This window comes from Neophocaena asiaeorientalis, unplaced genomic scaffold (genome assembly GCF_003031525.2).
Source record: "Neophocaena asiaeorientalis asiaeorientalis breed wild unplaced genomic scaffold, Neophocaena_asiaeorientalis_V1.1 scaffold124, whole genome shotgun sequence".
Classification (NCBI taxonomy): Eukaryota; Metazoa; Chordata; class Mammalia; order Artiodactyla; family Phocoenidae; genus Neophocaena; species Neophocaena asiaeorientalis.
Window position 1 is genome coordinate 16,213,794 of NW_020174135.1, and position 27,585 is coordinate 16,241,378.

At 46.4% G+C, this 27,585-nt stretch overlaps 1 protein-coding gene across 1 annotated transcript in view; it reads left to right on the plus strand.

The window, feature by feature from the left end:
• Positions 1-3,627: 3,627 nt before the first annotated feature.
• The window catches only part of ATP8B1 (ATPase phospholipid transporting 8B1), a 113,471-nt gene continuing 89,513 nt past the window's right edge, over positions 3,628-27,585 (plus strand). The window contains exon 1 of the mRNA XM_024754941.1: positions 3,628-3,957. The gene's annotated coding sequence lies outside the window, so the exon portion shown is untranslated. The remainder of the gene's footprint in view (positions 3,958-27,585) is intronic.

Sequence of the window (27,585 nt, forward strand, 5' to 3'; positions counted from 1 at the left end):
CTCTCACCTAGGATGAAACTCCTTTACCTTCCTGCAAGATTTATTCAAATATAAGAAACCTTTCTTCAAATCCTACCCTGACCATATTATTTAAAATTGCACCTCATTTTCCTACTTCTAGCCTCTTAACCCTGCTCTTTTTCCCCCTAGGTGATGCCCTTTCTTTTAAATTGAAGTATAGTTGATTTACAATATTATATTAGTTTCAGGTGTACATAGTGATTCAAAATTTTTATAGAGTAAACTTCATTTAAAGTTATTATAAAATGTTGGCTATATCCCTTGTGCTGTACAATATATCCTTATAGCTTATTTTATAGGTACTAGTTTGTACCTCTTAATCACCTTCTCTTATCTTGCCCCTCCCCCCTTCCTTCTCCACTAGTTTGTTTTCTGTACCTGTGAGTCAGTTTCTGTTTGTTGTATTAATTCCTTTGTTTTACTTTTTGGATTCCACATATAAGTGATAACATACGATATTTGTCTTTGTCTGACTTATTTAATTTAGCATAATACCCTCTAGGTCCATCCATTTTGTTGCAAATGGTAGGATTTCACTCTATGGCTGAGTAGTATTCCATTGTGTGTGTGTGTGTGTGTGTGTGTGTGTGTGTGTGTATGTATACCATTTCTCCTTTAGTCATCTGTTGATAGACACTCAGGTTGCTTCCATACCTTGGCTATTATAAATAATGCTGCTATGAACATTGGGGTGCATGTATCTTTTTAAATTAGTTTGTTTTTTTTTTTAGGTAAATACCCAGGACTGGAGTTGCTGGATCATATGGTAGTTCTATTTTTAGTTTTTTGAGGAACCTCCATACTGTTTTCCATAGGAGCTGCACCCATTTATATTTCCACCAACAGTATGCATGTGTTCCCTTTTCTTCACATCCTTGCCAGCATTTGTTATCTGTGGTCTTTTGATGATAGCCCATCTGACAGGTGTGAGGTCGTATCTCATTGAGGTTTTAATTTGCATTTCCCTGATGATTAGTGATGTTGAGTATCTTTTCTTGTGTCTGTTGGCCATCTGTATGTCTTCTTTGGAAAAATGTTTATTCAGGTCTTCTGCCCATTTTTTAATCACGTTGTTTGTTTTTCTGATGTTGAGTTGTATGAGCTCTTTATATATTTTGGATATTAACCCCTTTTTGGTCATATCATTTGCAAACGTTTTCTCCCATTCAGTGGGTTGCCTTTTCGTTTTGTCCATGGTTTCCTTTCGCTGTGCAAAAGCTTTTACATTTAATTAGGTCCTATTTGTTTATTTTTCCTTTTGTTTCCTTTGTCTTAGTAGACAGATCAAAAAAATATTGCCACAATTTATGTCAGTGTTCTATGTTTTCTTCAAGTTTTATGGTGTCTGGTTTTGCTCTTTTTTATTATTTAATTTTTTAGTGTGCAAATCTTAAGTGCACAGGTTAACTTTTATGTTTGTACACACTAGTATAACCACCACCCAGTTCGAGATATAGAACTTTTACGGTGCCCTAGAAGGCTTCCTCAGTGGCGCCCTCCCAGCCAGTCCTGTTCTATTTTTTCAAAGCGTTTGTCGCCTTTTAAGATACAATTTGCCTGATTGGTTCATTGATGTATCCAAGTCACTAGAACAGTGCCTAGCACATAGCAGGGACTCAATAAACATTCGTTAAATGAATTAATCTCTCAAACAACACCCATCATGTCTCACTGTCCACACCTCCCCCTCCCCATCTATCCCTCCCCCTCTCCCTCATAGTCTGTAAGAGAAGCAACCTAGCTTGTAATCTTCAGTGTCTACACAGGGATGTTAAATGCAGCCGTGGGGATGGTATTTATCAGAGCCGGGCATGGGCGTGGATTGGATGTGTTTGAATGTAGTTTCTCTTCTATGCAATGTTTTCTTGGACAGATTGAGCTCTTGCTGGGATGTCTGCAAGGAGGAAGGGATCCCTCCTTTAGTCTGGAGTCATCTCTTGATTCCTAGGTTTACTGGCATTTGCCCTTCTCAGCAGCCTCTCTCCCCTCCAACTCTCTTGTTCCTCCTAATACCGTCACCCAGTCTGGAGAACTTGGCTCATCTTCCACGCTTCCACCTGCCAGTCGGGTGCAGGTTCTTGCCACTCTGCGCCCTGGCCATTTCTCCTCCGTGGTGTCCCTGGAAGCTCCTCTTCCTTTTCATTTCCACGGGCAACTCCTTCAGGCCCACCTTATGCTACTGTACCAAGGTATCCCAATCTTCAGCCTTATCCTTTTCCAAACTCTCCCCTTCACTTTCCCTAAAACACAACCTGATCATGTCCCTGCTGTGGTCATGAACTTTGAATCGTTTGCAGGTGCTGCCAAAAGCAAGCCCCCCCCCCTCCCAACGCTGTAGCCTGCCTTCAATTGGGACCTGTTTCCAGGCCCCAATTCCCTCACTAGTCTTGTTTACTGATGCACTGCCAGCCATCTGGTCTATCCCATTGTCACTAAACAGGCCCTGTGTTTTCTGGCTTCTGGACATTTGCTCTGTTGTTGGGCTCAGAAAATAAGCGCTGGAAGGAACTATTTGAGATCATCTGGTCCAGACTCATTTTATGGATGAAGAAACTGAGGCCCAGAGAGATTAAACGACTGACCAGCACCACCTGTGTTTAACAATATCGGTTGAATCTTTCATATACTGAAGATCAAATTGGTGGACCACTCTTTGAATATCCTCCTCATGCAACCCGGATCCCGGAAAGTGTGGATCTTTGAGTTCCACCCTCAAGCATGGCCTCTGAAATGAAGTCTTCCTTAAGCCTCCAGTTTGGAGTCTGAACTCTTGGCCTCTCTGATCTGCAGATAACTTGCTATTTGTCTGTGAGACCTATCTCCCCTACTACATTTTCAGCAAACTCTTTGATTCATCTTTGACTTTCCTCCATCGCAGAGACTTTTCCATAGCAAGTGAGCAGTAGAATTCTGCGGAACAGGGTTTCTGGTGTAAGGGACGGTGCTTCAAGGCGCCCAGACACCAGCTAGCAACCAGGCACGTGAGTCCAAAAGTTCCAATTACACCGCACCATTCGCACGCCGCGCCCTGGCTCCTTTTGACTCCAAACCCGTAAAGGTGAGGGCGTTTGGTTTCAGCCGAAAGCCTGCTTGCTGCAATTACAGGATAAGTTTCTCGAAGTCTTTTGGCGCTGTCTCTTCCCCCGCCCTCCGCGCGGCGAACCGCGACGCGCATTCGGTGACCGGTCCCCGAACGTGACTTGGCATCGAGAGGGTACAGCTCCCCTTACCGAGGGAGCTCAGGTCCCGGGCGAGCCGCGGCCTCGCCAGCTTTCCGGGCTGGCGCGGTCACCGACCTCAAGCGGCGGTCAGACTGGCCGAGGGTGGCGGCGAAGTGACGCGGGGCTGGCGGGGCGGGGTGGCAATCGCGTCCCCAGGGAGGCGGGAGCGTCCGGGGAGCCGAGAGCGGGCCAGGCGAGTTGGGAGACGCGCTCGGGGCACGGCCTGGGTGACCCCCTAACGCCGGGGCGCACGAGGGCACGGGACTCGACCTGGGTTGCGTCTGCCCGTGCCGGGGCTCGCAGTCCAGCTCTTCTCCGCCCAGGGGAGGAACAGAAGGAGGGCCGACGGCCGGGCCCGCCCCCAGCCCCAGCTGCGGCTGCCAGTAGGAGACTAGAGGCAACACCCGGGAGCGGAGAAACCAGTTTGGCTGGTCTCGCGGAGTGGAGGGAAAAGGGCGGCCGCAGAGGAAGGGGGCGCGGGCGCGGGGCGGGGGCAGGCGGGGAGCCACAGGAGAGCTGCGAGAGCCGGAGGAGCCTCCGCCAACTGGACACGCTTCCCGGGGCCCCGGGCCAGCCCCGTGCGCCATGAAGCGCTAGCGCTGCGGCCAGCGCTGGGGCCGGGCTGGCGGGCGGCGGCTGCGGGCAGGTGCGCAAGCGAGCGCGCGGATAGGCGCGCACCCGGCGGATGCCCCAGTCGGGGCCCAGCGAGCGCCAGGTAAGGAGGGGCGCGGCGCCGGGACCCCTGATCTGCCGCACCCCGCGGGCCCCGCAGGTCCCCTGGCCGCCCGGGGGCGGCGGACTCCGGAGAACAGGGATGCAGTGGCAGCAGCTGTCCGCGCCCTCGGGCTCCTGAGCCCGCAAGGGTGGGATTTGGGTGGCGATGCTGGGAGCCTTCGCTGCCTTGGGGATGGGGAGACGCAGCTGGTGGGGCAGGCAGCACTGTGGAGAAGGCCATGGGCTTTTCAGCTGCAGGAGGAGAGGGAACTTGCGTGAGGTGTTTGGGTTCTTCTTTCGTTTGCTACGCTCAGGTCCGGGCTTAAGTTCCGAGGGGCAAGCCTGGCAGGGCCTGTGGGTACTTGAGGAGCGCTGCCGGTTTCCCTGCAATATCTGTCGCCCCTCTGGAAGTCCCTCTTGACAGGGTTTTGCTGGTGGCCCCTTTGGGACCCGATGCAAACGCGTCCGAAAAAAGACCTTTGGGCCGAATGCACCGGCAGCACCTTCAGGGAGGGATGGAGGGTGAGGTCGCCTCCACCAAGCCTACTGCGGGACCAGGAACCCTCCAGACATCTTCCGAGGGCCTTAGTGCAGGTTGGGAGGTGATGCGGAAGAGGGGTACTTTTTCCCCAGGTGATTGTAGGGTCGTATCCGTCAGCTCCCATGGCACTGCCAACAGGCCATCTCCTTCCCTCCCCAGTTTGATGCCTGGCGCTGTCACCTCTCTCTGGGCGTGCGGAGTGGCGGCTTGTTGGGGGAGGGGTGTTGCAGGGAATGGCGAGTGTTTTAACCCCCCCCCCCTTCCCCACTCCTCCCCAGGTGAGGGAAGAGCTTGTAATTGTCCGCCCAGCTTCTCCGGGGAGTGTAAGCGCCTGGTCCCCGACGCGGGTGGGGAGGGGAGGCTTGGAACACTGATCAGTAACAGCTGTAGGGGAGGACGAGGGTGCTGAGGGGATGCAGAACGGGGGAGGAGGTTCGATACGCGCGGGGAAAGGGAACCCGAGCTCCATTTCTGCTTAGTGACCCCCTCAACCCCGCCCGAACCCTTCGTCCTGCCCGCGAAGCCCCTGGCGCGCTCGAAGTCCTTGGGTAGCTCCGGACGCCGCCAGTTTCCCCTCCCGGAAACGGCCCGCCCTGTTGGCTTAAGAAAAGTTTCTCTCCCATCTTCCTGGTTGCATTGCCTTCACATCTCTGCCTTCATTCCTCGAGAATGAAACGAGACAACACAGGCGGAGTACTGAAAGACCACCCAGCACGCGGTAGGCTCCAGAGGAAGGTTAACTGCTTTTAAAAACAAAAGCCAAAAAAAAAAAAACAAAAGCCAAAAATGATGTGTGATAAAATCTCCAGTGATGGTTAACACAAGGGCAGATTAAAAGAGAAAACAGCACAAAATGTGAAGTAGAAGTTCTAATTTTCATGTCTGGGGAGTACTTTTGTATTGGACCTAAAATGCCATTCATTAATTCCAGGCCTGTTGTTGAAGCCCTTATTAAAACCTATTATAAATGCATATACTGTTCAAAAGGTGATGAACGGTTATTAGCTGTCGCTTGTTACTTTCTGGGGGAGAAATCTGCCTGCCTGCAATTATTCCTCGGAATCCTCTTAATGGTATTCATTAGGTAGTGGAGGCTTCCATGTTCTAATGTCAGGTGAGAAATCTTAACCTCTGTTCCTTTGCCATTTTATGGTGACCGTACGTTCATAATTTTTAGGATTTCTTTGGTCTGTTATTGGGGGCCAAACAAGACTCAGACAGCTTAATACTAGTGAACGGAAATGCCATCTGCGTGAAAGCCGCCTTGGCCACTTTCAGGTTTTCTGTTTTTTATTTTAAGGAAAATGCATATCAGTATGCACTTATTACTTGTTAGTGATAGAAATAGGACGGGTTTTTCTGTTTGCATGTTTTTGTAATTGAGCCTTTAAAATAATGTGGTGAAAACGTGCATGTGTAAGTTGTCTGCAGGTGTAAAGCAAGTTGAGGACTGGCTCTGTTTCACCTGTATTTTTCTGTGGTCTTGGCAGTAACAGCACTGACCACATGCAGCTGTGGAATGTTTCTTGCCCTATCTGTTGCCCTTTCCCTCCTCCTTTTTTCTTTTTCCTTCTTTCTCTGTTTTCTAAAGCAAGGAGTCGTGGAAAACATATGGATTTAGATTCCCACAGGTTTCAGTTCTTTTACTTTAAATTGTATTTAATGTTTGCAATTTATTCTTATTTATTTACTTTAAAAATTGTATAACCTTAGATGAATTCCTAAATTTTCTGAATTTACTCATTTGCTGGAAAAAATATTTTTCAGCCTCCTTGGGTTGTTGAGGATTAAATGAGAGAACAGGCGAACCTTCCTTATACATAATAGGTGTTCGAATGTTGCTTTCTTATTTTCTTTATTAAATGGATATTTTAAAAAAATTAGTATGATGCCCAGATATTTGGTGTATTTTAAATATTTTATTGCCTTACTAAAGTTTGAATTCAGTTTTAGTGTTTCCTAAACATTCATGGAATCCGGGTGATCCTTATAACTCACCTGAGAGAGATTTTAATCTACTAGTTACCTTTGCTCTTTAGTTTCAATCATTGTAAAAGAAGCCTACGCTCTTATGAATGCAGAGGAACTTGCTTTTTAGATACCAGAACAAGTTTTATGGGGTCTGTTCATGTCCCATGTCTGTAAAGAGAGGTGCCTTTAAAATTTCTTAGGCACTTAATTTTAGAATTTGCTTCTATATCTGCTTCTAGATTAGTCTCCTGGGATGTGTTTTTTTTGGTGTCTTTAGGTATCTTGTGAGTTTTCAGGTCTGTTTGTTGGCATTGTTCAATTAGATTAATTGCATTCATGCCTGTAGGTGTTGTTTTGTTACTTATTAAGATAAGTAAAAAGTAATTTGCTACCAGAAGAGTTTTAATAACACGAAAAGAAGACAGGTTTATTCTGTTAAGCAGTTTACCCCCAAATCCCCATCCCTGTGCCCAGCTGTAAATAATATCCAGTCTAAGATCTTTTGAGGTCCTGTGTCACCGAAGAGCTGGCGTTATGGAAGAAGAGTCTAGAAGGTATACACACACACATGCACATCATAGTGTGTGTGTGTGTGTGTATGTGTGTGTATAAAACAGTCTCGTTTCTCATTTTTATTAGAAAACAAAGGATTTTTTATCATCTGATTATTTAGGAACATATTCATACTTTTCCTAATTCTTCTAAATGTGTTGCATGTTAAAATAAATTGTCACCAAAACCATGCACAATGGGAACTATGTTTGATAACTGGTCCCATGGAGACTGAACCCAGAGGCAGCAGTGAGGGGTTAGTAGCAGGTGCTTTGGAGTCCTGTGACCTGGCTTGGAATCTAGGCCTCACTGCTCCCTAGCGGTATAACCCAGGGCAAGTTATTAGTACTTAATTGATCTAGCTTTAGTTTCCTCATCTGTAAGATGGAATAGTAATAGTACTATCTCAGAGCGTTGTGTGCTGAGTTCCAAACGAGAGAATTTATCTAAAAGGGCTTAGCACAGAGCTCAATTAAAAGTAGTCAGTATTGTTACTGTTGTGTTGTTGATATCTCTCAGCAAATATTTATGGCTCATGCAGCCATTGCCTTTCTCCTAGACTATGCGGGAAACGGGAATCACTCTGTATGTTAGTATTCATTTAGCAAACATAGGTGTCTGTTTGCACCAGGCATTGGTAAGAAAGAGTCCCCTGGGGCAGGGGCGAGGTTCTGAACTTTCAGATCCAGGGCTTGGGTTCTGGAGCCCAAGTGTCTGGGGAGTGGCACCAAGGACCAGGGTGCTCAGTGACCTAGGGATGTGCTCACTCAGTCACAGCCACGAGGGGTGACTGCTCCCACCGGGGCATTCTATCCTCCTGCAGAGTGGAGGGAGGCCGTTGGGACGTACTGAGCACTGCTGGGTCTCCTTTCCCCCCACTTTCCATCTGTCTTTCATCTTCCTCACCTCTGTACTCTTGTATTAAAAAAAAAAAAATTAGGGCTTCCCTAGTGGTGCAGTGGTTGAGAGTCCGCCTGCCGATGCAGGGAACGCGGGTTCGTGCTCCGGTCCGGGAAGATCCCACATGCCGCGGAGCGGCTGCGCCCGTGAGCCATGGCCACTGAGCCTGCGCGTGCGGAGACTGTGCTCCGCAACGGGAGAGGCCACAACGGTGAGAGGCCCGCGTACCGCAAAAAAAAAAAAAAAAAAAAAAAAAAAAAAATTACTCTTCCCTGTTCAAAACTTGGGAGTTTCTGAACCTTGAGTCTTTTTAAAGGATCGGTACTTTCTGCATGGTTTCTGAGTTGTGGCACCTGGTAAGCATCGCTAATGACAGAGACCTTTGCTACAGTCCCATCCATCCATCCATCCATCCATCCATCCATCCATCCATCCATCCATTCATTCATTTAAAACAATGGCTTGAACATCTTCTCCAGGCACTGTGCTGGGGATTACCCACTTGCTTCACGGAAGCCTGCGGGATTCACGGAGGGCCTGAGTCGTGTTTTTTTCTCTTTTCCTCTTTGGTAAGAAAGTAGACCTGGTGTTGTCTTTCTTCCTGATCTGGACTTTGTCCCTCTCTGCCTGGAGAGGTGGTTGTGTTAGACCATGGAGGGTGGTCCTGGCCGCTCCCAGTTCTGAAGCTCTGTGTTCGTTATCCGTCTTCAAGTCCAGTGAATTTGCATTTAACAAAGGAGAGCTGGGCTTGGAGGCTATGGCAGATCCGTGGTAGGAAGCTGGCTCTCAGTCTTGGGGAAAGGACTCCTGGGGTTGGGGGGTGTCAGAGGTCACCCCGGTTCTGGGGCCATCCTTCTGTGGTGATGACACCTCCCCCTAGCGTGACTGAGAAGCCTGGCACTTCTCACTGAGTACGTGTGTAGCCTGACCTTTGGCTAGCAGCTCTGGTCTTTATTTACAGGGCTGTCATTTATGGCTTTGTCTCTTTGCTGTGTGGTTTTTGTTCACCAGAGTTGAGGTTTGCTTGATTTAGAGCAAGGCAGCATTTGAAACCAGTTTTCTAACCTTTACTCAAATTGAGTTGAGCTGGAATATCCTCATCGGAACAACTCAGGCACCAAGCATTATCCGCTTACAGTCTCTGATCGCCCATGCTTGCTGTTTGGGGACGTTCCCGTGAGTTGGATGCATTACTTATTTTATAAAGTGTGATATGATTTGTGTACAAATCTTTACTGGGTCTTCTTGGGACACAGTGAACTACTGAGACTATTCTCTGAGATCAGAGATCTGTGCATCCAGGAGAAACATTTAACACTCTCTATAAGAAAACAGCCATTTGACTTCGGTGGTTGAAATATTCACTCGTGTGGGGAGGCGGGTCAGGGTTTATATATTTCACACTGGAAAAGAGTGGCCCTACCACCATATTGGAAACACGTGTGTGGGCCTCTAAGCCAGGCACGGGCAGATGCCCTATAAGCTCAGAATTTTTGTTACAACAATGAAACTAAGAGTGTAGGGTTCTTCAGCTGCTGAGATGGTGAGAATTAAATGAAAATCTATGCTCTGTTTTTGGTACCAGAACAACACTGGGAGGTGAGGAGGTTCCTCACGGTCTCATTCTAGTGCAGAAGTTTATTTCATGGGCCTTTTGTTTTAATCATGGTAAAATATTTATAAAATTTGTCATTTTAGCCATTTTTAAGGTGAATTCAGTGGCGTTAAGCGTATTCACAGTATCTTGCAGCTCTGCCACTATCCATGTCCAGAACTTTTTCGTCGTCCCGTTCGGAAACTCTGTATCCATTCAACTGTAACTCCCCATTTCTCCCTCCCTGTGGCCGCTGATAGCGTCTGTTTGTCGCCATGGATTTGGCTGTTCTGAGGTACCTCACGTACGTGGAATCATACGATATGTATCTTTTTGTGATGCTGGTTTCACTTGGCATAATGTCCTCAAGGTTCATCCTTGTCACAGCATGAGTCAGAATTTCCTTCCACTTCCTTTTCAGGGCTGAATAATATTCCACCGTGGGTCTATATCCCACATTTTGTTGATCCATTCATTGGTTGAGGGGCGTTTGGGTTGTGTCCATCTTTGGCTATTGTGAATAATGCTGTTGCAGACATGGGCCTATGAGTATCTGTTTCTTCACGGGAGCTGTTGAGATCTGATTCAGTTTTGTGAGATTCATTGTTCCCAGAACATGGTTAGGATGGGCAGGGACATGTAGTATTTAATATCACACTTTCCTCCAAAACATCTTGGAGATAAGAACAGGAGGAATTGCAGGGAGGCTGGTTACCTGGAAGACACGTGAAGGGCAGCCTCATTTCTCATTTTCACCTGCAGCTGCTCTGGCGAAGCTGGTGGTCCTTTAGCGTATCATCGCGTGCTGGCCTGCAGTGTGGGTGATACTGTGCTGTGTGCTGGGGTGGGCGTAAAAGCTCAGGAGACCTGGCTCTACCGTCTGGAGACCCATGCAGACCACAGCTGCCTTCCAGGGAGGATATTCTCTCGTGGAGGCAAAAGTCCTTAACTTTCCCCCAGAACTGACTTGAATTAAAGATTTAAAAAATTGTTTTTGGAGGAGGCAGGGTTAGAATGAGAGAAAAATTGATATTTAATGTCTGAAAAATGCAGTACTTAAAAATCAGATTGTTTTCTACCTTAGGGTACAATCCATGGTTTTCAAGATAGGCTTTGAAAAAAGGCAAGAGATCACTAATAGACTGTAGGATGACAGAATCATCAGATGTTGCATCTGTGTACTAATGCGCTTCTTTGTGGAGCAGGATAAAACCAGAACCCTTTCGATCATGATTAGATGTCAGTCTGTTAGGCTAAAGACATCTTAATCTGTATTTTCTAGAGAACAGTAGACTCTTTTGTTTGTTTGTTTGCTTGCGGTATGCGGGCCTCTCACTGTTGTGGCCTCTCCCGTTGCGGAGCACAGGCTCTGGACCCGCAGTCTCAGTGGCCATGACTCACGGGCCCAGCCGCTCCGCGGCATGTGGGATCTTCCCGGATCGGGGCACGAACCCGTGTCCCCTGCATTGGCAGGCGGACTCTCAACCACTGAGCCACCAGGGAAACCCGAGAAGAGTAGACTCTTTATGTGAGTTTTTGCTCATACCGTGCCCTGAAAATTAGCCAAGATAAGGATATTTAAAAAGCAAGGCTTTTTTTTTTTAAGTAAACACACACACACAGACTTCAAACCAACCCCAAATATCACCATTCTTGGGTATCGTTCCATCTTCCTATCCTGTACCAGTCCCAGCCACAAAAAGGGTATTAATCTCTTGGCAGTTTGATACTTTGTCTAGCTCAATTTGAGATTGTTTAGAATGTTTTTTTAAATCACTGTTAGCCTTTCCCCCTTACATAGAGAAACATGGTGAAAATTCTCAAAGGTCAGTTTGAGAACCTCAGACTCTTGAGTGGTGACATAAGTAGCATCCAGTGTGTCCTGGATCCTTGAGATCACTCGGACCAACACTCTTTTTTAAAGCTGAAGAAAGTTTGCTCAGACCCTGTACTCTTAGTAACTGCTGGTCTCATTTCCTGAGTTCTAGCGTCTTGAGTGACTAGAGAAGTAAACTCATGGTTTCTCCTAGGGAATTTCCTGTCTCCTTAGTCAATTCACAGAGTGGACCCTCCTCCTTAGCCTTTAAAGTCCAAAACAAACAGCTAGCTGGCCAACAGATACTTACGAAGCACATCCTGTGCGCCTGGCATTTGGCATCTGTTAGTCAATCAAGGAGCTAAAGAGCCTGCCCTCAACGAGCTCATGTTCTAGGGAGGGAAGGGAGACTGGATAATAAATAGGCAAATTACATGGTATGTTTGAAGATTGGTGCCGCAGGGGATAAAAAGAGAAAGCTGGACAGGGTAAAGGGATTGGGAGGGTGTGCAAGGGGGCAAGATGCAGTTGGAGAGTGGAGAAGGTGGTATCTGGGTGAAGGCTCAGCAGGGAGAGGGTGAATCACAAAGATCTGGGGGTGGGGAGAGTGGCCCAGGCAGAGGGGACAGAAGACTTGGTGCCTGGCTGGTGTGATGCAGGCAGTAGTTGGCTATTCCTCCAACCTGTGAGTGGGGAGGGCGGGGCATGGGGAAAACAGAGCAGAGAGGTGGGGAGCCCCATCGTACAGGGCTTCCTAGCAGCAGATGCATTTTGGATTGTATTTTAAATAGTCCTTCTGGTTGTTGTGTGGAGACCAGGCCAGGGAGGGCTCTTGGGTTGGGAGACTAGTTAGGAGGCTAAACCAGGTGAGCGATGTTGGAGCCTGGGACCAGGGTGGGACGTCTGAGAGAGAGAAGGTTGTGGATAATTTTTTAAAGGTAGTGCCAACAGGATTTCCGGACAGATTGGATATGGGGTGTAAGAGAAAGAGGAGGCAAAGATAACTTTCTTGGCAGAGCTTGGGCTGCAAATGGAAATCTGAATTTCAAAACGCTGTAAATCCGTGCTCAGATCACTCATACTAGGTTATAAAGAGGCTCTTCAGAGATGCACATTTATATGAGGTGTTGGTTCAGAGAACTTCAACAGAGAACTTTGTTTATCGTTAGAGCATGTTCTACCTTGCTGGAGGGAGAGGGGAGGTGGTAGAAAATGATGATTTCCAGGAAGCAGAGGCCTTTGCTTGTATTGGAAGGAAGATGGTCTGTAACCAACGGGGTACGCGGGGCCAGGAGGCCTCCTCTGTAAGAGAAAAACAGGCTGCCCCTGCAGGCCAGCGGCCAAATTGCAGGCAAGGCTGTGATCCCTGCCCCACTCCTCCCAACCTTGCCATGCATTGTCTAATTGGGAAGGCAAGCTTTTTCCAGCCTGCAAACTCAGGCAGGCCACCCCCACCTCCACACACACAGGTTATCTTTCTTCAAACAGTTTTATCGAGATATAATTCACGTACCGTACAGTTCATCCTTTTACAGTGTACAATTCCATGGTTTTTAGTATATTGACGGAGTTGTACTGCCATCACCACAGTCTATTTTAGAAGCTTTTCATCACCCCGAAAAAGAAGATCCATCTTCTTTTAGCCGTCACTCATATTCCTTCTCCCCTTAGCTCCTGGCAACCTCTACTCTCCTTTCTGACTCTGTATTTGCCTACATGGACATTTTATATAAAAGGAAGCATACAACATATGTTCTTTTGTGATTGACTTATTTCACTTAGCATAATGTTTCCTTGGTGCTTTGCTTAGTGTAATTGTCCACGTTGTAGCATTTATCAGTATTTAAGTTCTTACTTAATCGCTGAGTAGACAAGTTACTTTTGCACATGAGGCATTCTTGAAAAGAATACAGGAAATGGAAATGTATGTTAGTTACAAATAGACTGACTAATGTTAGAAAGGGAATTGTTTGTGCCCAGAGAGCTAAACATGTCTCTGTGAAGGGGTGTGTGTGTGAGTGTGTGTTATCTTTCATAGCTGAATACAAAGTACGTGGAATTTGTGAGTGAGTCTGAAGACTAGTGGCTTTCTAGTGACCTAATGATTTTCTTTCATTTAAAACGTCAACATTTGCTTATTAAATGCCCACTACACTCCAGCTCCCGTGCTAGGTCCTGGTGGTTAATTCTAGGACGAACAAAACAGACAGGGGCTGCCCCCTTGTGACACTTACGGGCTTGTTGCGGGAGAGGTGGCAGGAGTCGATAATGAACAAAATATTTGAACAAAAGAGATATGAAGCAGACTGATATTAGAATTAGAATCTGCAATAAGCACTTAAAGGGAAATAAGACATGACTGAGAATAACGAGGGCTGACTTTAAAATGGCCCCAGAGGAGCCCAAATGGTCGTGGAAGGATGGATGGATAAACACAAAGTGGTCTGTCCATACAACGGAATACTTTTCAGTCTTAAAACAGAAGGAAATTCTGACACCCGCCACAACATGAATGAACCTTGAAGACGTTATTCTGCATGAAATAAGGCAGACACAAAAGGACAACTACTTGTACGATTCCACTCACATGAGGTACACAGAGTAGTCAAATTCATAGAGGCAAAAAGTAGAACAGTGGTTACCAGGGGCGGAGGGAGGGGGAATGGGAATTATTGCTTAATGAGTAGAGTTTCAGTTTGGAAGGATGAAAGAGTTCCCGAGGCGGATGGTGGCGATGGCTGCACAACCGTGTGAGTGTACCTGGTATCACTGAACCGTACTCTTAAAAATGGCTAAGATGGTAACTTTTATGTTGTATATATTTTGCCAATAAAAGATTTAGCCCAGGAAGATCTCTTGGAGGAGAACATTAAGTTGAGGCCGGTTGAGGCGTTTCCTGGTCCAGCCCATAGGAGCAGCATGTGCAAAGACCCTGTGGTGAGAGCTTAGTGCTGCATTCTGGGAACTGTGAGAAGGCCAGGATAGCTGGGGAGAAGTGACAGTGGGGCTAAGAAGCATGGGGTGAGGTGGGCAGAGACCAGGCTGATAGGAAGGCATTGATGTATTTGTACGCACTGGAGTGCCATGATTTGATTTCTGATTTCAGCTGAAAACTCAGGCTGTGATGTGGAGAATGGGGAGTGGGGGAGGGGGCCAGTTAGGAGGCTGCTGCAGTGGCCGAAAGAGAGAGGTCATGGGGGCTTGGGCCAGGATGACAGAGCGGAGATGAGACGCAGAGTGCGGGAGCTGCATTTTAGAAGTGGAGTCTCGGTCTTGGTGATGGCTCAGATTCGAGGACTTCATGGAAGGGAAGGAGCAGGTGATTCTCAGGTTTCTAACATAAGGGATGGGAGATAATGATGTCAGAGACAGAGGAGCAGGCTGGACAATTAAGAATTCAGCTTTGGTCGTGTTAACTTCCAGTTGCTGGGACACCCAGGAGGGGCCAGAGGTCGAGCTCTGATAGATTCAGAAATCTTGGCTGGAAACACGTAACCTTGGGAACCAGAAGCGCGGAGTTGGGTATGACAATTTCTACAGGGACGTTGGAAACCTTATGAAACCAGTGCTTGCCATCCTCGGGGTCAGCCTTTTAATTTTGGCCTTTTTTTGTGAAATCATACATTCGACTATTTTTTAATGCCAATAAAGCAGTGAAATTTGAGGAAAGAAAGCACCTGTGCAAATGCTCTAGCCCTGCTTTACGGACAAGGATGGCAGTGGAAGCCTGATACAGTATTGCCTAGTTGGCAGGACCAACACACACAGCTCAAAATGTTTGTAGCAGACGCGGGAAGGGGCCAGTTGTATATTTAATGGGAACTCGCTAAAGTCAGGGAACTTCTCATGGACAGTAGGGTATTTAACATGGCTTGTGTGGCCTCGTCTAAAAACCAAGTCATGGGGCTCCCCTGGTGGCGCAGTGGTTAAGAATTCGCCTGCCAGTGCAGGGGACCTGGGTTCGAGCCCTGGTCTGGGAAGACTCCACATGCTGCGGAGCAACTAAGCCCGTGCGCCGCAACTACTGAAGCCCGGGCGCCTAGAGCCCGTGCTCTGCAAAAAGAGAAGCCACCGTGACGAGAGGCCTGCAACGAAGAGGAGCCCCCGCTCGCCGCAAGTCGAGAAAGCCTGCACGCAGCAACGAAGACCAAACGCAGCCAAAAAAAAAAAAAAAAAAACCCACACCAAATCATGCTTTTTAATATGTGTATAGGGTGTATGACAAAATACACCTAGATCCTTCCCTCCTCTACCTCTGCCTCAATTGGTCTCCACTTAAAAGGTGATCCTGAGGTTTTTACTTTATGTCTTTGCTTGTTTTCTGGTCTGTCGCAGGCACCATCTTTAGACTAACTCTGAGCCTGCCATGTTTGCACAGGTCCTTAGTGATATTCAAATAGCAGGGTTATTAGTATTTAATAACCCTGGTATTGTGGTAGACTCTTTTAAAGCAGGGGCTATTGTTTCAGGAGGAAAGCACTCAGCACAAAAGGAAAAAGGATGACAGTGAAATAGTTGATCATTAAAATGCTTTCCGTAGAAAAGGAACGTTTTCATCCTGCAGTTAATAGTGCAATTGCTGCTGCCCACTTCACCTGATAACAAATGTCATTTCCCTTTTTACCCAGAATTCTACTGGGACAGAGCACATTCCCTCTGTCTCAGGGTCTCTGCATATGCTGTGTTCTTCACCTGCGACCCTCTTTCCCCTGCCCCCCTCCACCTGCTGACCAGGTGCTACTTCCTCCTGGAAGACTTCCTGCTGCTTCACGTTCCCAGGTCAAAGTGAGGGGCCCCTCTTTTGCTCCAGTCCCTCTCCGTACGTTCCTCTCCCAGCTTGGATCACGCCATCTCAGAGACGGTGGCTAGCTTTTATTTCACTTGCCAACCTGGCTTGATGCGTAGTAGTTGCCTAGATACTGGTTTTCAAAGTATGGTCCCAGAAGCAGCAGCAGCATGAACACAGCTGAGGGTCCCACCCAGACTTACTGAATCAGAAACTCAGGAAGTGGGACCCAGCATTCTGTGGCTCAACAGAACTTCCAGATGGTTCTGATGGCGCTCCAGGTTGAGACTCACTGGCCTAGAGGTATCGGAGGAGTAGGATTCCAAGGCAATGTCCAGCCATGGCAGGGAAGAGTGTGTTAGGATTCCTTGGTGACGACACCTCAAGCAGGCGAGAAGCAGGAACGATGCGGCCCAGGGGTGTGTCATCCCTGAACGCTATGGTGATTGCTGGTCTGTTTGTCTCTTGCATGAGGTTGTCACGGTTGTTTTTGCAGTGACCCTGGGATAAAGAAAACCCACTATAGCCTGATCACATGAATCTTATGGCTTTCGTTCTTTTAGAAAGATGCCAGATGAGACTAACCAAGTTCTTGGACCTTATTACTTAGCAAAATAGTCACACACAAAAATAGATATTTTAAGATTTTGGTCCCGCCTTTTGTAACTTGTTGCCGTTCTTTTGCAAGTGCCACATAACACCGGGGATGATTGTTAGTTAGCTCCTATTTGGGAAAAATGGACTCTTGTGACATCTTGGTCTGGGTCAGAGATCTTTTTACTAATGATACTTGGAAATTTCTAGATCATTCTATAACTCTGAACTAGAAAATATTTGCATCCAAGGGAAAACAGCTAATGCCTATAGCCACTCACTGTTCTGGTTTGGGTTTACGTTATTGTCAAAAGATAATGAGTTTTCAGGACCTGGAAAGTCTTTTGGGGTTAGTATGACAATTGTTTTCCATGAGATGGAGCAAAGTGAAGCTTAATACTCGGGCTGCTTTTATTCGATCAATTTTATGTGCTTGTCCACAAAGCCAGAACATGAGAAAGTTGACATGATTTGTGGGACACTTATCCTGGGTTGGCTGTGAACATGTTGAGACAGAAACAGGCACCAGGTTTATTAAAAACTTTGCAAAAATATCCCTGACCTACTCAACCAGAGGTGATTTGGGCCCCCAGGGGGCATTTTTGGTTGTCACAACGTAGGGGATGCTACTAGCATCTAGGGGTTGAGGCTGGGAATGCTGCTAAACAGATGATGCACAGGACAGCCTCCACCGTGAAGAAGTCTCCCACCCAGAGTGTCAGTAGTGCCAAGGCTGAGAAATCCTGCTGTAAATGATGGACAGCCATGATCATAAAATGCTGGGGTTCTGCAGGACTCAGTCCCAGGCTTGCTTCCCCCTCTACGAGGTAATCACCTCTATTTCTTTTGTTTTTAATTTCTTTTTTAAAATAAATTTATTTTTATGTATTTATTTTTGGCTGCGTTGGGTCTTCGTTGTGGTGCGTGGGCTTCTCATTGTGGTGGCTTCTCGTTGTGGAGCACGGGCTCTAGTCGCGTGGGCTTCAGTAGTTGTGGCACGTGGGCTCAGCAGTTGTGGCACACGGGCTTAGTTACTCTGCGGCATGAGGGATCTTCCCAGACCAGGGCTCGAACCCATGTCCCCTGCATTGGCAGGCGGATTTTTTTTTTTTTTTTTTTTTAGAGTGTATACAATACTTTTTAATATATTTGAAAGTTGTAAGACCATCACAACAATCAATTTGAGAGCATTTTCATCACTCCCAAAGGCAGGCGGGTTCTTAACCACTGCGCCGCCAGGGAAGCCCAATCGCCTCTATTTCTATGGCTTTAAATACTATTAATGTGCCGATTTCTGCTGACTTTCCATTACAGCCAGCTTTTTCTCCCTGCCAGCCTGTTCGCTCCACTTGAGTATCTCTTGAGAGCACCCGCCCCAGACACAACGCATCCAGCACTGAACCCCAACCAGTTTAGAAGACGACTCCTCTCTAGCAGGACTTGAGCTGTGACCCCTTTCTCTCCCACACGACACCACCTTGACCTTCATTTCCATTCCATCTCTAAGATCTGTTGCTTCTACCTCCAGAAGATCTTGAATCCACCCGGTTCTCTCCACCTGCCACCCCCTCCCTCTCCTGGACCATCCCACGAGTCTCCTGACTGAAGCCTCTCTCCATTTTCCACCTTGCAGCCCAGAGCAGCCATTCATCGCGAAGCACGTCCACACCCGCCTGCAAAACCCTTTTGTAGCTCAGCATTGCAGCTACAAGAGCATTTACCTCCTTTCCATGGCTCGCCGGGCCCGGCCCTGCTTCCTCCCCGCTAGGTCTGTTCTAGTCCTACTTCAGTTTCTATGAGGAGCCCTTTCCTGTCTCAGCACCTACACATTTGTGGCTTTCTCACCTGAAAAACTCTTCCCCTGAATGAATCCTCATCTTTTGCTTTTCGGCTCAAGTGTCGTTTCCTCAGAGCGTTCTCTGACCACCCTAATGAAATAGGTCTCCCCAATGTATGCCCTCTGCTCTTTCTCTCTCGTACTCACGAGCGTAACCCTTTACTTATCTGTGGGATGACTGGTGTGCTGCCCTATGAGCCTGGAAGCTTCTGTCCTGCTCACTGTAGCTCAGTGGCTGACAGAATGGCTGAAGCTTGTGGTTTGATGACTATCAGTGGAATGTTAGTGGGTGGGGAGTGAATGGAGACCAGCCTGGAGGGGTGAGGGAGGGGTGTGTGAAACTTGAGGCTATGGGGACACAGAGGAGGGAGTTACTAGCTCAGTTTAGGGGTGTTCAGGAAGGTTCCCAACAAGGGCTTACATTGGAGGGCCACCTTGAGGAATGATTTGGGTTCCTCAGAAGAATGACTTGGGAAATAATAAAAAGTTCCGATTGGGATGGGGGTAATACTGGAAATTAAGTGGATCTTAAAGAAAATCCGGTGCCTGATTGTGCCCACCCATGGCTGGGATGGACCTTCCAGAAAGTGGCTACTTCTATAGTGTAGACCAGCGGTATAGTGTAGACCAACGGCTTCTCAAACATGAATGCACATGTGAATCTCCTGGGGGTTCTTGTTAAAAAGTGGATTCTGGGGCTTCCCTGGTGGCGCAGTGGTTAAGAATCCACCTGCCAATGCAAGGGACACGGGTTCGAGCCCTGGCCTGGGAAGATACCACAAGCCACGGAGCAACTAGGCCCGTGTGCCACAACTACTGAAGCCTGCATGCCTAGAGCCCGTGCCCCACAACAAGAGAAGCCACGACAATGAGAAGCCTGCGCACTGCAACGAAGAGTAGCCCCCGCTCACCGCAACTACAGAAAGCCCGCGCGCAGCAACAAAGATGCAACACAACCAAAAATAAATAAATAAATTTAAAAAAAAAAGGGCTTCCCTGTTGGCGCAGTGGTTGAGAGTCCACCTGCCGATGCAGGGGACGCGGGTTCGTGCCCCGGTCCGGGAAGATCCCACATGCCGCGGAGCGGCTGGGCCCGTGAGCCATGGCCGCTGAGCCTGCGCGTCCGGAGCCTGTGCTCCGCAACGGGAGAGGCCACAACAGTGAGAGGCCCGCGGACCGCAAAAAAAAAAAAAAAAGGTGGGGGGGATTCTGGTTTGGTTGGTGGTGAAATTCTGTAATCCTCATGAGCTCTTGGTCATGGAGATGCGGCTGGTCGCAGACCTCACGTTGAGTAGCAAGGACACCAAGGATGGGGAGGACCAGGTACGTTGATGAAAGAACAACAACCAGGGACCTTTGATAAATGGTAGAAAAGATGACGTCTGTGTTTTCTCCAATACTTAATTTTCTTTTAGATTTTCCTGTGAATCGTGTCAAGAAGTATTTTATGGCTTCATTTTCAGCATCTACCAGCTGTATTTGATATCTTTAAAGTTCTTATTTTACATGGGCCTGCCTGTATGATTAAAAGAAACAGAAACATTAAAAACTTGTTGTTTTGAGACAAATGCATCCATCCTGTTTTATGACTGTCATCCTTTTCAGAGAACCACAATAAATCCAGTAGTCCTTCTCTAAGACAGGAATTCACTTAGATATTATTGTCTCCATGCCTTCATTCCTCCAGGGGCACTCTTCCCACTGTGCTCTGACCATTATGCCTTCTCTGTAGGGCATTTTTAGCCGAGACAGTCTGTTCTCTGCCACCTGTCATGCTTCTGGGCATCACCCCCCTGCCCTGTCAACCTGTGTACCTTCAGAAAAGACAAACTAGTATTAATCTAGGCCAGTCATCATTCAGAGGCTAAATCTGTTTTCCTTAAAGAACCACGTTACAGTCCAGACTGAAACAAGTTGATTTCATGTTCTCTGGAGCCTTCCTTGAGATGCATTAACCAGAGGTGACTGAGGGATTGTCTGTGGGTGGGAGCCTGCGGCCCGTTCTTGGCTGTGCTAATACATGAGGTGGTCAAACTTGGCTACAAATTAGAATCGCTTGTGGAGCATCAACCGTATTGATGCCGGAGATACTGATCACCCAACCGGGGTACACCTGGCGTCATTCTAACCGGAAGTCGAGGCAGAGAACTGCTTGGATGCTGTAAGAGTCTGCTGTCTGTGGGGTATCTTTTAGTGTATCAAAAACTCACTCAAGTTTATGGAAATGCCTAGATATAAACATTGGGGGAAGTGATTGAAATAACTGAGTGGAATAACTCAAAGACATCGGACTGGATTCTGAAAAGCATCAGCTTGTGAGTGGCCTTGATTCAGTCACTTAACCTCGTAGCTAAGGTCTGTGTAGTGATTTGCTGATTACCAAGTACCTTCACATGCTGGACATTAGTTTCACAGGACCTCTAAAGGGAGGGCAGGGCACTTTTCTCCCCTTTGCACTTTCTTGAAGGAACACAATTCTTTACTGCTTAAGGTTCAGCTTCAGTGTTCTTCTGGCCTGGAGCCCCCTCCCGGGTACCTCGCAGGCTCGGTCAGGTACCAGGCTGGGTCAGGTATTACTTCTTCAAGCTCCCACTGCATCTGAGGCTTGCACCCTCTCCTGCCCTTACCATATTGAACTATAATGATCTCTGTGATGGTTTCTCTCCTCTTGAGGAGACTGTCATCGTATCTTATTCATCCCAGTGTCCATAGCCTAATAGGCATTCAATAACTGTTTGAAGATTTAGGTAATCCATTAATCACCACTTTACAGATGGAGACACTGGGGCAGGGGGGAGACTCAATACAGGTCCAGCACTGTCACCTCCCCTAACCTTTCAGAGCTCCAAATTCCTCTTGTAAAAATGAAGAGTTTGGACATTCTCTCTAATAACCCTTATGGCTCTAAAATAGGTGGTTCTGTTTTAAGATCTTAACTACTTCATAGTGTTATAAAAACTCAACAGAGCTCTTCAGATGGGTATGAAAGTCTTGAGAATAAAAGAGTAACGAATATGATCAAAATAACTCATCTGTTGGCAAGAACGGAAATTCATTATTTACATTTTAGCCTAGACCAGGAACCTGGTCCTAACTCTGTACATCAATACAATCTACTTTCCCAGGAGTTTGAGAAAGTAGACACTCCTGGGTCCTCGCCCTTTTCTTTTTCTGACGTTCCCCAAGTGATTTGGAAACAGATCAATCTGAGCTGAAGGCCTGCCTTTTGCTGTTCAGGAGGTCGCTCACGTCTGACCAGCAGTGGTTATGTGAATGGTCTGTAAGTCTGTTTAATGAATTTTAACCACCTGGCTGACTGTTTGCACAGCCAGCGTTGGCCAGGCCACATGAATCATGATTGCATTGCTGAGACAAGGAAGTTGTCTTCTGTCCAAATCATGATGGAATCAGGGACATGGCTGCTGAAACTGGACTCTTGACCACTTAGAAATCATCTCCTAATCAGTTAGGGGGAGGGGGAGGGGCAGGTGAGCTGGAAAAGGAAATGTGAAGCCACATCTTTCTCTTAGGATAAAACTGTTCACAGGAAAAATAAGTTTCTCACATCTTGTGTGCAGTATTATTGCCGTCAGGCAACCCCTTTGGCTAAAGCCAATGCACAGATTTTCAGGGCTGTAAAATGTGAGGAGTAGGCAAGTGTATCTGAGAGTTTAAACGAAGTAATTTCTCTGGCCTGGGGTATCACTGGCAAACTCTTGTAAAGCCCCGTTGCCAGTGTAATTGTGACTCTTCCGCCCACCCACACATCTTCCGAGTTTTCTTGGTCTTCCCCCCGACCCTGCCCTGAATTGGAAGCCAGCCTACCATAGTTGAGCAGGATATAAGATCTGACTCTTTTAATTGTTATATTCCCGAAGCTGTTAATATATGTAAACACACACAGGATGTTCCTTACAGCTGCACATAGTAACCTGGGAGCCAGGCCAGAGGGAGCCATTTACAGAGTGAATCCTGTTAAAACCTTCAGCTGTTTAGAGCCAAGGCGAACTTAATGCATTTTCATTTTAAAAGGACTTGTTAAAGAAATTGACAAGTTGAATATTTGTTAACCCTTTCAAGGATTTACTTAAGTGAGGAAAAGAAAAAATCTTGTTTTTTTTTTTAAACCTATTTTACATATACCGATAAGCTCGTGAATTTGAGAGTCATCATAATGGAAGACTAGGATCAGATATGTGAACTTCAAGGTCAGTTGATTTCTTCAGCTTTTGAACTCTAGCATTTAAATGCCACAGTGCTTTACAATGGGCTTCACAGAAAGCTAATGTTTGACATTACACCTGAGTATTTTATTTCTCTTTCATTGCACAAGTTAAGAATTGATAATCATTCCAAAAAGAATAAGATATAAACACCACGTACGGTGTTGTGAACATAAAAAAAAAATGAACATCAGACCATAGCTGATACCAACTTTGATGTTGAAAGTTAATTGTGAATTTTATTTTTGCCTCTTCTGGGAGCCCCCCAGCTCCATCCGTCAGTCCTTATAATGCCTCTTATCTTCCGAAGCTGGTCTGAGTGAAGTTGTGTCTCTCTGGTTTCATTTTACTGCGAGACACGCTTGTTCCGTAAGAGCTGTCTCAAATGACTTTTGACCAAAGTTGGGACCCTGCTACAATGTCTCAGGGTTCTCATTAAGTGTAGTTTGTGGCTTCTGTTTCTGGGGATTCACTCTCCTCGTGTGTGGGCTTGACCTGGTGACGCGCTTCTAAGGCGTAGAATGTGGCAAAAGGGGTGGCACGTCACGTCCAAGGCTAGGGTGCAAAAAGACTCCTTGGACTTGCGCTTAAGGTCTTCTGCCCATTTTTCCATTGGGTTGTTTGTTTTTTTTGTTGTTGAGTTGTATGAGCTGTTTGTATATTTTGGAGATTAAGCCCTTGTCTGTCGCATCCTTGGACTTGCTCTGAGCAAAGCCAGCTGCCATATTGTGAGCTGCCCTATGGAGAGACACACATGGCAAAGAACTTAAGGTAGCCAATAGCCCATGAGGAACCAAAACCCGCCAACAGCCCTGTGGGTGAGCTGGGAGCCTTCCCAGGTGAACTTTTAGAAGACTGCACCCTGGGTGACACCTTGACTGTAGCCTTTGAGAGGCCCTGAGCCGTGCCCGAGTTCCTGGGCCACTGAAACTGAGCTAATACTTGTGTTTTAACTGCTAAATTTGGGGGTGGGGGGGTTGTTATGTAGCAATCAGTAACTAATACAAGGACAAAGATTTAAGGTACAATTAAAGTGTCCCCTGCCTTCAGGGAGCTCACCATCTATCTAGTAAGCTCTTTGTTTGCCAAGCACTGTAGGTAAGCCAAGATGCCAAGTCATCATCGTTATTTTTCTGATGAAGGGCTCCAGCGGAAATAGTTTCCAAGCTTCAGTTTTTGTTGCACGTATTGTTTTTCAGTTTAATTACCCTTCAAAAGGTATGAGAGATGTAAAGTGTAAAATAAATCTTCCTGCCCCCTTTTACCCTAGTCCCCCTCCCCCAAGGCAACAGCCATTGTGAGTTTATGGTTAACCTTCTAGAGACAGTCTTTGCATTTACAAATGCGAACATGCATATTTCTTTGCTTCTCCTGATACAAATAGCAGTGAGATTTGACTTTCAACTTCCGCTTGGAATCGGGAGTATGGTTGATACGCAACAGATTGAAACCTTCAATAATTTCTGCCCACGGATTCTGCTCTTGATAGATAAGAAATTAACTTGAGGAAACAGTTGAAGAACCTTTGAAAGGAAGATAACATATTGCATAATGATAGGGCAGAATGATAGGACCCAGAGGGGCCAACTGGTCTGTCTTCTTGCCTGTGGGCAGGACAGTAGTTAACACATCCAGGTGAGCTGCGCTTGAGAGGCTCCCACAATGAAGCATCACGTTGATCTTTGGGGAAGGGGGTGGTGAAAATAACTGTCCATATCAGAAAATAAAAATCAATAAAAATCAATATAGATAAAAGATAAACAATGAAAATAAAGATCAGAAAAAAAATATCGGTTGTTCCAGACTTCTCTCATCTTCCAGCCAACTTCTCCCTAAGAACCCTTTTTGTTGTGAAAAATTAGATTGTGTGTGTGTGTGTGTGTGTGTGTGTGTGTGTGTGTGTGTGAGTGTGTGACTTGCTTCTGGTCACCTTAGGGAACTAAGATGACCCTGGGTTAGGTGTGGAATGAGTCCTGAGAACAGATATGAAAGAAGAAAGTGACGGGCTTGTTCCTGCCGTTTTATGCCTGTTTCTTTTTATCACCCCCGTGGTGGAGACCCCGGTGGTAGCTGTTGTTAATCGCATGGATGGTGTCCCAGGACAAGAGTTTGCTCCTTCCCAGCTGGCCCTGAGACCTTTGCCACACATCTTAACCTGTTCGTGTCTCCATTAACCTTCTGCAAGGTGAAGGTGATTAAATCATAACTTTCAAGAATGGCAGAAGCCTAATTAACATGGTATTTGAAGACTAATAAATGCCTTAGAAGAAGGGTGCCTTATGAATTGAGGTGGTACTATCATTATGGTCATTACCTTTAAAATTCTAGATGGCCTGCCGGGCAAGTTGCAATGGAGGCGAAAGAACAATTGGGCAGAGTTCAGCTGCACACAGATGGTTCGTTTTGTTTCCTTAATGTGTAGTATTGGCTTTAATTTATTATTTATTTTATTTATTTATTTTTGGCTGCATTGCATTCCCGTTGCTGCGCGCGGGCTTTCTCCAGCTGCGGCTCGTGGGCTGTAGGCACGCAGGCTTCAGTAGTTGTGGCGCACGGGCTTCGTTGCTCCGCGGCATGTGGGATCCTCCCGGACCAGGGCCTGAACCCATGTCCCCTGCATCGGCAGGCGGACTCCCAACCACTGCGCCACCAGGGAAGCCCTAGTATTGGCTTTAAACGGAATTAAATCATGAAGTAGGCTGGTTTGTTATGCCGACTCACAAGGTTGGCCAATCCTTTGCAATAATTGTTCAAAGAACCATAGAAGAAGGTGGCTTACAAATGATAATGATTGTTGTTTGGTGCCTCGCCATCCCTTTCATTGGGATCCAACGTATTGTGTAGTTTTTGTCCTGGCATTTTTACTAGATACTCATTAAAAAAATTTTTTTTAACACCTTTATTGGAGTATAATTACGTGACAATAGTGTGTTAGTTTCTGCTGTATAACAAAGTGCATCAGCTATATGTATACATTTATCCCCATATCCCCTCCCTCTTGCATCTCCCTCCCACCTTCCCTATCCCACCCCTCCAGGTGGTCACAAAGCACTGAGCTGATCTCCCTGTGCCATGTGGCTGCTTCCTACTAGCTGTCTATTTCACATTTGGTAGTGTAGTTACTCATTTTAAATGAATGCTTAATTATTTCACTGCTCCCTGATAGAATCTCTTTCTGTAGGTAGAAGAACCAGTTAAGGCCCTTTGTTTTAGGCCCTTCATCTGTGACCCTGATGATATGGAGTGAGAATCCCTCCCTCCCTCCATCTCTGCCTCTGTTTTCTTCCTTCCTTCCTTTTCTTTCCCTTTCTTTCTTTTTTTTTTTTTTTTTTTTTTTTTTTGGTTTACTGCGCCACCAGGGAAGCCCTCCCTTTCTTTCTTTCTTTCTTTCTCTCTTTCTCTCTCTCTCCTTCCTTCCTTCCTTCCTTCTATCTTTCTCTCTCTCGCTCTTTCTCTCTGTTCTTTCATTCTGTCTCTTTCTCTGTCTTTCACCAAATATTTGAATACCTACTATGTGCAAGCTGCTGGCTAGAAGTTCTGGATACCACAGGGAGAAAAATGAGACACAGTCCCCTGGCCTCATGGAGCTCACATTCTCGTGTAGAGAGACCTTGGTCATTAAGGACATTAAGAAGTGGAATGTCATTTATCAGTGATAAATGCAAAGCAAAAAATAAATTGGCACAAGGAGGGTAAAGAGTAAGGATGAAAGAGGTGAGGGCTATGGTTTTACATAGATGACTGGAGAGGCCTCATTAACAAGGTGACCTTTCATCCAATCAGCAAATATCCAAGTGCCTCTGACCTGCAAGGCCTTCACAGTCTCACCTGAGTCCCCCTCTCCAGCCATCCCCTCCAACCATCGTCTTCCTACACCTGCCTTCACTTCAGTAACTAAACCAACCCTGTGTCCTTCCATGCTCTGGAACCTTCGCACCCATGGTTTCCTCTCCTGAAATGTCTTGCTTCTCTTACGTCTCATCTCCCAGCCTGATCACGGACCCACCTGCCCTTCAAGGCCCAATTCAATCAACTTCCTTCCTCTCTGTCCTTCCCTGAAGTCCCAGCTCTTCAGGTGTAATTGACTGCTCTTCCTATGGATCCCCCTCCTAGCACCTGTCACAGGAAATTATATTACGGTGAGGTGTGTTTTTGTTACTGTTGCTGCATGGGCTGCAAACCTTTGAGGACGAGGACTGTATTTTATATCTCTCTATACTTTATATACTTAGATATGCTTCATATGCTATGTGTACTTTACATCTTTATATATCTCTCTGTATCTTTATATACTTTATACATAACTAATAATTTCTTGCATTAATTTGGGGGTTAACAGAGGAAATGGTGAAGTTTTACATTGTATGAGTTTTGTTCCTTATGATTAATCGTTACTCTTTTTGTAAAACACTGACGTAGGTAACGAAATTACAAGTGTGACATTGGAGATGGCAGGAAGGTTCTTTCTGAACTTGGAGGTCTAGGATCTGGCTCATTTGTCTCAAAGCTAAAGGCCTCTTTCCTCCCAGGTAATCACGAATTTCTGGGCCTCAGGCTGTGCTCCCTTCTGAATGTGGTTTTTCTGGTTGTTCCAAGCAAAATACAGAGTGTGCCTCTTGACGTTACTGGAAAACTAATTTATCTTGTTTGATGCCACTCAAATCTTCGGAAACTGGATGTATTCTGATCAGCTCATTGGTTTCCATTGTCAGGGATTACAGTAAAATTTAGTATTGAGGCCAGTACCCCAGGGCACGCCCCTCTGTGTGTGGCCTGAGAGACTCTTTTTTTTTTTTTTTTTGCGGTACGCAGGCC